Genomic DNA, 9,026 nt, shown 5'->3' with positions numbered 1-9,026 from the left:
CTCTGCACCCCGGCTCTCGAGCTGTGGCCGCGTGGCCACACTGCCTTAGAGTCACGATGTGTCACACTGGGGGTGAAATAAAACATTTAAAAACTAGAGCAGGCACCTACGGTGTCCAGGCACCGTCTGTGCCCTGTGGCCCTGGCCCAGTGTGGGGAGCAGCTGGACATGGGGTTACTGTGTGGGGTTGGGGGAGCCTAGCAGTGGCTTCCAGCGGGTTGACCCTGAGCAGCACCCCCAAGTGGATGCCGGTGGAGGAGCTGGTGGGGGGTGTCCGGGTGGGGAGGGCTCTCGGGCTTGCAGGGCAGGCCTCCCCGAAAGGACCTGCTGGTGGAACCCGAGAGGAAGGGGCGGTAGGGACAGGCCCCGAGCGTGGCCCCAAGGTCCTCTCCATCCTGAGGGCCATTGCGCAGTCCAGGAAGGCGGCACGGGGATGGCCTGGTGGGGAAGAGCTGCCGGGCAGGAAGGGGTCACTGTGGTCACCCAAGCAGCCGTGGGCGGTGCCGTGGAGGCGGGGAGAGCTGAGCAAAGTTTAGTGGCCACGGGTCCAGATGGAGGGATCTGGGGTGTGGGCAAAAGCAGGGACAGCCTCTAGGCTTCTGGTAAGAGCAGGGCTGCTGGTGGCACCAGCTCGGTGGGGAGGAAGCGGAGCTCAGGGCGAAGGTCTTGCGACAGGCTTGGGGGTGTGAGGCTGAGGTGAGGCCGGCCCCAGCCTTCCCGGACTGCGGCCCCACCCCCTGGTCCTGGGCTTCCAGCCTCTGCCCTAAGCCTCTCCCCCTGGTACTGCTGGGCTGAGCGAGAGAATCCTGGGTAGTCAGCAGCGCCCCGTTGTCAGTGGGATCCATGTCTGTGGGAGCATTTGGAACATAAGGCAGGTTTGGTTTGTTCATGTGCAAATATGTCCCAGAGAAATGTGAGAACAGCAAAAATCACATGCGCTGAACGGACCGCAAAACGCTCTGTCCTCCGACTCCTTCCGAGTCCCTGGGCCCCAGCCACGCCGGGCCTCGCCCTGCCCCATGTCACAACTTCCCCAAGTCCAGCCGCAAGCCCACGCCCTCCTCCCGCAGCGCTGGTCTTCCAGTAGACACCACTCCCCGGTGTCTGCAACCTGCCCCCCACCCTGCTTATTCGGCTCCCACCGTCGGTGGCTGATGAAGGGCTGGCGGCCCGCCCTCCGCCCTGAGTTTCTCACCAGTCTTTGGGTTTTCTTAGCTGGTCAGCCCCCCTCCTCAGGCTGCATGGCTCTGGCAGTCCCTTAACAGCCACAAGCCGTGGATTCCTCCCCTGTGCCACAGTCCTCCCCTCTACCTCCCCGTCTGCCCCTCTGCCCAGCCACCCGTGACCTGGGCCTGTCCCAGCCCTGTGCAGATGTGCACGAAACCCTAGGCACACACACGGGGTGCCTGATCCAGCAGAGTGGTGGGGGCACCTGCAGGAGAATGAAATCCTGAGGGGAGGGGCCTGCACCGGAGGAGGCAGAGGAGGGAGCAGGCCCCGGGGGGGGGGGGGCTGCGAGGGGCTCCGAAGTCTGGTGGAAGGTTGGAGGGGCACAAAGGCCGGGACCTTCCAACCCCACACAGTAACCCCATGTCCAGCTGCTCCCCACACTGGGCCGGGGCCACAGGGCACAGACGGTGCCTGGACACCGTAGGTGCCTGTTCTAGTTTTTAAATGTTTTATTTCACCGTGGGCAGACGGACAAGGGCAGACAGTGGACGGATACTTGGAGACGCTGCTAGAAAGGGCACCCCCAGGAGGAGGCGGTCAGATGCCGGCAGGAGCTGCGGTCCCCTCCAGGTTCCCCGGTCCTCCCTCAGCTGCTTCTCAGGCCAAGCCCTATACTGAGCAGCTCGAGTGTCAAAGGGGGACACATGCCCTCAGCTCACTGTCGTCGGGGGATGGTGTGGTGGCGGGTGAACACATGGGAGCGAGGCCTGGGCCAGAGGGGACTTGGCCGCAGTCCGCCGCTCAGACTAGTGCCGGCCGGGCCGCTCTCGGAGGGCGTGAAGCTGGGAGCGACGTCCGTCCATCGATGTTTGTCTGGTTCAAGACTGGAGACGGGGCGGCTGGTGACCGAGAGGCCGGGGCTCCCTGGGAGGCGATGCAGGTCTCAACCAGGACAGTGGTGCTGTGAGTCGGAAGTGGAAGACCACCGTCTTCTTTCACACGAGGTAAAAAACCTTCTGGAAGATCGGCGGCCGTGAGCAAGTCACCGGTGGGAGGCTGCTTCGTCTCCTCCGGGGTCGCAGACCCTCGAGGGGTCTCCCAGCTCCCGCAGGTACCCCTCAGTGGGCTCGGGCAGTGCCGCCTGCTCTGTTCCTCGCAAGGCCGCACAGCGAGTGCCGCATGTGCTGAGCGCCGGTCTCGTGCCCTATGTCATCGGGGCACTGAGGTGGCCATGGTCGTACCCCACGAGCTACGGAAAATTATAGTGGAGTCGGACAGACGGACCAACGCACAGGAGCTACCACGCGGTGGGCGAGGCCTAGGAGGGAGGGGGCCTGGCTGCTGGGGGTCAGGGGAGCGTTCCAGGGGCGAGACTTCTCACCACCCCATCCCAGTTAGAGGAATGTCAGGTGGACCTCTGATGGGGACCGTGCCAGGACCCGGAGTGGAGGGAGTGAGGCGCGGAGAGCACGCGCAGTGGGGGCGGGTAGGAGGCCAGTAGGGGCGGCAGCAGAGGCCTTGGGGACCCCTCGCAACGTGGACCTCATCCCGAGTGGTGAGTGCCGGGGGCTGTGGCGGGGCCGTGGCTGTCACCAGGGGGCCACACTGGCAAGGCTGTGCTGGCTCTTCCTGTCTCGCAAGGACTTGGGGTCAGGGCGGAGACTGCGCGCCCGCCATCCTGTGCAGACGGGGCAGAGTCGCTGCCGAGAAACACCAAACCTTCAGGGTGCCGCCAGCGGTCTTTCCGTTTCCAGATGCGTTTTTATCACCTCCCTGAGACCTTTTCAGTTGAGCTGCCCGTGAAGGGGAACAGGGTCGGAGGAGCCTTGCATTCCGTGCGAGCACCGTCTCGTGGGCAGACGGCGGGGCTGTTCAGAGGCTCGGCTGCCGGGACGGCCGCCCTGGGAGCCGTCAGCGCGCCTGCGGGAGGACTTGCCCAAGGGTCGAGCTCGGGAAGCCTCGGAGCACAACTCCAGGTCGTAGAAGCTTCGCAAGAGAGCTCGCTGGACCGACGGACCCGCTTCCCAGCCGCAGCGCCGCCGCCGCCGGGTATCTCCCCGACACCTGCTGTCCTCACACGTGTTGGTTTCTTCCCGTTGAGCGGGTGTCCCCTGGGGTCCCCGCGTGGGCCGGATGCCAGTCAGTCCATCAGCAAACACCTGTGCCAGGCCCTGCCTGGCCTCGCTCTTCTGGAGGACTGAGGGGCGGCGCGTGGCCGTTTCTGCTTTCTCTTCGGTGGCGCGCCCGTCGCGGTGTCCGACGAGGAGTCTCCGCCCGCGGAACACCCAGGCTCAGCCGTGAGGTAACCGGGAGCTTGTCGCCTGCTCACGGGGCCGGAGACGGAGCCCGCGGTGGCTTTTCTGAAGGAGCCTCGGAGCCAGCCAGTGGATGTGCCCAGACCCACAGGGCAGCTCACACGCGAGCCGCTGAGCTCCACACTGGGCGGGGTGACAGGTGCCTGGTCCCCAAAACGCCCGCCTCCCGGGAGTCACGTGTCCTGGGACGGCTCCACACACGCGGCTTCCGGGACTTCCACTCGCAGGGAGCTCAGCTCCGGCCTTCAGAGCCGCGCGCAGTTCCTCCCGGCCCACGCGGTCACGGCTGCCGCGGGCCACGCTGCCTGGTCAGGCCCTGGCGCTCTGCCTCCGTGCGGCTGCCCGACGAACGCAGCCGGACAGGCCGCCGACGGTCGGACTCCAAGCTGAAGAAGGAAGGGCTTTGTTCATCTTTTGCCCACATTCCTATTTTATTATCATTTTTTTACAGTCATTTATTTTTTATTTTTTAGAGATTTTATTTTGGGCACCTGGGGGGGCTCAGTTGGTTGGGCGACTGCCTTCAGCTCAGGTCATGATCCTGGAGTCCCGGGATCGAGTTCCGCAGCGGCTCCCTGCGTGGCAGGGAGGCTGATTCTCCTTCCGACCCTCATAAAAAAAATTTAAAAGTAAATAAGATTTTATTTTATTCTTAAAAGATTTTATTCATTTATTTAAGAGAGAGAATGAGAGAGAGAGAGCCTGAGAAGAGGGCGGGTCGGAGGCAGAGGGAGAAACAGACTCCCCACCGAGCAGGGAACCTGACACGGGGCTCGATTCCGGACCCTGAGCCAAAGCAGACGCTTATCTGACTGAGCCACAAGGGCATCCCCCAAAAGATTTTATTTATTTATTTGACAGACAGAGATCACAAGTAGGCAGAGGCAGGCAGAGAGAGAGGAGGAAGCAGGCTCCCCACTGAGCAGAGAGCCCGATGCGGGGCTTGATCCCAGGACCTGGGGATGATGACCCGAGCAGAAGGCAGAAGTGTAACCCCATGAGCCACCCAGGGGCCCCAAGATTTTATTTTTAAGTAATTTCCACACCCAATGTGGGACTCGAACTCACAACCCCGAGATCAAGAGTTACGCGCTCTACCGACTGAGCCAGCCAGGCACCCCCTTCACAGTCATATTTTAAAAGTCACTTTTAGGGGCAGCTGCATGGCTTAGTCAGTGAAGTTCGGCTCAGGTCATGGTCCCAGGGTCCTGGGATCGAGCCCCGCAGCGGGCTCCCTGCTCAGCAGGAGGTCTGTTTCCCCCTCTCCCTCTGCCCCTCCCCCTGCCTGCGTTCCTCTCTCGCCACATCTCTCTGTCAAATAAATAAATAGAATCTTTAAAAAAAACGTCACCTTTATTGAGGTATAATTTTCATGCAATAAAATGTACCCAATTTAAGTGAACAATTTGAGTAAAGATTATTTATTTTAGAGCGAGCCAGCCAGGAGGGGCAGAGGCAGAGGGAGGAGGGGCGTCAAGCAGACTAGGGGCTGCGCAGGGAGCCTGACGTGGGGCGGGACCTCACCATCCCGCGCTTCGTGAGCTGTCACGGTCCTGCACACGCGTGACCGCTGCTGCAGCAATGTCCGCACGTTCCCGTCACCCTGAGAGTTTCCGTGTGCCGCTCTCCGGCGAGCCCCACCTCCACCTGCATCATCCTGTAAGCATTTCAGCACACGTGTCCGTTAGTGTCCGGCTTCTTCCGCTCAGCGTGGTGGGTTAGAGACCCACTCCTGCGGTGTGTGTAGGGATTGTGCTGCTTTTCATGGCCAAGGAGGGCTCCCTCCACAGCCATCACGGCTGGCTTCTCCGTTCACCTGCTCGTGGGCATTTCAGTCACGTCCAAGTCTGGCGATCACGAATAAAGCTGCTGTGAGTAACTGTGTTCCAGGCTTTGGATGAAATCTCGGAGCGGCTCTGCAGGGTCCTGTGGTAAGTGTCTGTTTAACATTACAGGAAACCGCCCAGTTGTTTTCCCAAATGGTTGTACCATCGCGCTCCTCCGCCAGCGGCCCCGAGTCCTCGCCGGTGCCTGTTATTGTAAATGTTTTCGTTTTCACTTTTCTAGTGAACGTGGACTGGCATTAATTTTACTTTCATTTGCATGTCCTTGATGACAAATGACATTGAAAATATTCCTGTGTGGGGTGCCTGGGTGGCTCAATAGGTCAAGCGTCGGCCTTTAGCGCAGGTCGTGACCCCAGACGGGGCTCCCGGCCCAGTGGCGAGCCTGCTTGTGCTCTCTCTCAAATGAACAAAATCTTAAAAAAATAAAGAAAGAAAGAAAAGAAAACGTTCACATGTGTTTATTGGCCATTTGTGTTTCTCTTTTTACAGGGTTCCTAAAGTCTTTTGACCATTTTTGAAACTACGGTTAAGCATCTTCTAATTATGAAACTGTAGAAGCACCTCTCTGGTCTGGACACAAGCCTTTGTCAAACAAGTGTATTGCGAGTATTTTCTCCGAGTTGCGGCTTACCTTTTCATTTCCTTAGCAGTGTCTTTTAAATAACAAAAGCTTTGAAGTTTATCAAAGGTTTTTTTTAGTGGTTCATGTTGGTTGTGTCTTAGCTGAGAAATCTGCTTCCTCTAGGGTCTTGATGATATCACCTAAGTCTTCACCTAAATAAAGTTTTTTTTTTTTTTAAATCTGGCTTTTACATTTAGGTCTAGGATCTGTTTCAAGTTAATTTTGTGTGTGATATGAGGTACGGGCCAAGGTTCTTTCTTTTTCTTTAATCGTGGTACCCAGTTTCCCATTCCCATCTGTTTAAAAAATGTGTGCATGAGTTTAGTTCCGGATTCCGCGCTCTGTTCCGCTGACCCGCGTGTTCCTCCCTATGATTATTGTCACTCTACGGTAAGTTGTGAAATCGGGTGGTGTGGGTTCTCCAACTTTGTTATTTTCTTTTCAAAATTGTTTTGCATTTTCTACATCTTTTGCATTTCCATATACGTTTTAAGATGTTTGTCAAGTTCTACGGTAAAGCCTGCTGGGATTTTGATTGGTGTTGTTGAATTTCTATATCCATTTGGAGAGAATCGATGCCTTGATGTTGTTAAGGTTTCTGATCCATGAACGTGGTACATCTCTCTGTTTAGGGCTCTCTCTGCCTGTGCCATCAGGACAGTCACTACTGATCTTCCTGCCTTTACTCAAAGCACTCCCAGGCACTTCCCTGGAGGACAGCAGACTCTGAGGCCGCCCGTCCTCGGGTTTGGACAGCAGACTCTGGGGCCGCCCGTCCTCGGTTTCCACGCCAGGCCTCGACCACTCAGACTCTGTGTGTGTCTTCCTTCCTGTTGGTCCCCCTGACCTGCCTCTGCGCAGTCTCCTGGGCTTTGAGTTTTGCTGTCCACACTCCCAGGACGATTTCCCACTAGCACTGAGACTGAGCCGTGGTCCTGAAGTCTTAACGCTCTGTCCCTGGCTCTGGGACATGAAGCTCATTCACTGACTCCACAGTTGACCTATGGTGTACCTGGCCCGGGTTGGGGTGCTGGCCTGGGTGTTCCGCAAGTAGGTGTCCTGGGCCAGCCTCCCAGCATGACTCTGTGCAGCACGGCCATGTTCCTTGGCAAGGAGTGTGATGGAGGTGTGCACACTTTGTGTCTCTTCATCTTGAAAACGAGAATGGATGTGACGATGGCCTATGGAGATAGACATTTTGGTTGAAGAAAACATTAGCCGCTTTTGGCCTCAGTATAGTTAGTAGCCATTTTGGTGCCCTCCAATGGAAGCCTACTGAGCCCACTGGGCCGGGCTTACCGCTCACTGTGCTGAGGGGACCCCTGGCGATGGACAGGTCACGATGGGCAGGCGACGGGGGTCACAGGACTAGTGCTAGAGAGGACCTGTGAGAGGGCTGGGCTCACTCGGGTGAACTGGGGAAGGCACTCTGGATTGCATGCCGGCAGGAAAGTGGGTGACCTGGGCCTGGGTGTCTCAACACCTCTTCTTTGGAAGGAGGACAGGCCAGAGGCAGGAAAGCTGTCAGTAAGCAGGACCGTGCGCCGTGGGTCTCCTGCGCCTGGACGACGCTGTGTCTTGTCTGTGTCCATATGTGGTCACGGAGGGGACCCACCCCAGACCGCCTGCTGTGACTCGGGTGTGGCATGAAATTGTCTGTCACCAGGAGGCCACCAGCGCCTGGGTCTGCGCTGGGCCACTCCTGCAGCGCGAGGGCTTTGCGCAGAGGAGCAGGCCTGCCCCCCCAGGTCGGAGGCTGCTTCCTTCCTCACCTGGAAAAGCAACGGCGCTTCACCCCCGGCTGCTCCCCGAGCCCACACGAGCGCCTTCTCCACGCGGCTCCGCAGGTCCGGTCCCAAGCTGCCTCTCCTTCTCTAACCTGGGTGGGGTTAGCAGAAATGCCCCAGCAGGGCTGCGTGCGGTGCGGGGCGCAGGCGGGTAGGCGTCGAGTCTTGGTTTCAGCTCAGGTCATCCTCTCAGGGTCGTGGGATCGAGCCTCGTCTAGGCCTCCGTGCTCAGCAAGGAGCCTGCTTGAGACGGTCTCCCCCCGCCCCTCCCAGCAGGCCCACTCGCTCTCAGACAAAATAAATCAATTACAAAAAATAAAAAGGAAAGAAAGAAAGAAAAGAGATGTGGTGCTGGCCTTGCCCCGGGCCTAGCCTGGTCCCTCTGGGGCGCCCCCGGCCGCCTCCTGGCGCCGCGGCCCCAGGCCCGTAGCTGCCCCGACTCCCCTCTTCCGCACATCTCCATGGCTCCTTCTCCGCTCGCCTCACCTGTTCACACCCCACGCCGTCTCCTGGATATTCTGCTGCTGGGTTCCCCTGCCAGAGTCCCCTTTACCTCAGGGCCTCGGCTGTGTGCGGCCCTGGCGTTCCCTCTGGCGGCAGACGCCTCTTCTCCCTGTCCCCTGGCCTGTCGGCCCTTGCCACGCTCCTGCACCAACGCTCCTGGCACAACGGACCCTGGCCATCCGCAGGGAGCCGGCCCCAGGGGTGGCTTAGCCGAGAGGCCGGCTGTGTCCTTGGAGCCTCTCGAGGAAACTGTCCTTGCGCGTGGCACTCACGACATTCCGAGCTTCCCCGCCATGACCGATGTTCCCCTCAGCATGTCAGCACTCTGGGGCTCTTTCCAGTACGGGTCCCTGGTGGGTCTGTGAGCGGACCCTGACCAGATGCTGGCATGCCTAGGCCACAGGCCAGGCACGGAGTCTTGGGCAGGGAGCTGCCCCTGCTCGAGGAGCCAGCCACCAAGGGGAGGGGCGAGGAGGGGACCTGCACTGCCTGCCTCATGCTTAGCATGTGGACGTGGCTAAGGGAGATGGTGCAGCAGCAGCTACGGGGCGCAGCAAGGTGGACTCCAGGAAGGGCCCAGGGGTGCGTGCATCCGTGCCTTGAGCAGTCAGGCTTGCCTGGGTCTCAGGCGGTGCAAGGTCAGGCCTGGGCGTTGAGCGGCTAGGGGACAGTGGGAGGCCAGCTAAGCAGCCAGTGGCAGATGGCAGGCCCATGGGCCAGGCCAAGAATGTGCAGCTCCTCCCCCAGCAACTCTTCGAGGGTTTGAAGCAGACGGGGTGGG

At 59.4% G+C, this 9,026-nt stretch overlaps 1 long non-coding RNA gene across 1 annotated transcript; it reads right to left on the bottom strand.

Moving 5' to 3' along the window:
• Positions 1-6,763: 6,763 nt before the first annotated feature.
• On the bottom strand, positions 6,764-7,922 carry LOC116574895. The gene is made up of 3 exons (XR_004279536.1): positions 7,727-7,922; positions 7,254-7,582; positions 6,764-7,135 (listed from the first exon to the last, which is right to left on the bottom strand). It is a non-coding gene; the product is annotated as an uncharacterized LOC116574895 (long non-coding RNA).
• Between the last annotated feature and the right edge of the window lie 1,104 nt (positions 7,923-9,026).

The sequence above is a fragment of the Mustela erminea genome, chromosome 16 (assembly GCF_009829155.1).
Source record: "Mustela erminea isolate mMusErm1 chromosome 16, mMusErm1.Pri, whole genome shotgun sequence".
NCBI lineage: Eukaryota > Metazoa > Chordata > Mammalia > Carnivora > Mustelidae > Mustela > Mustela erminea.
This window is presented reverse-complemented; position numbering and strand designations above follow the sequence as displayed.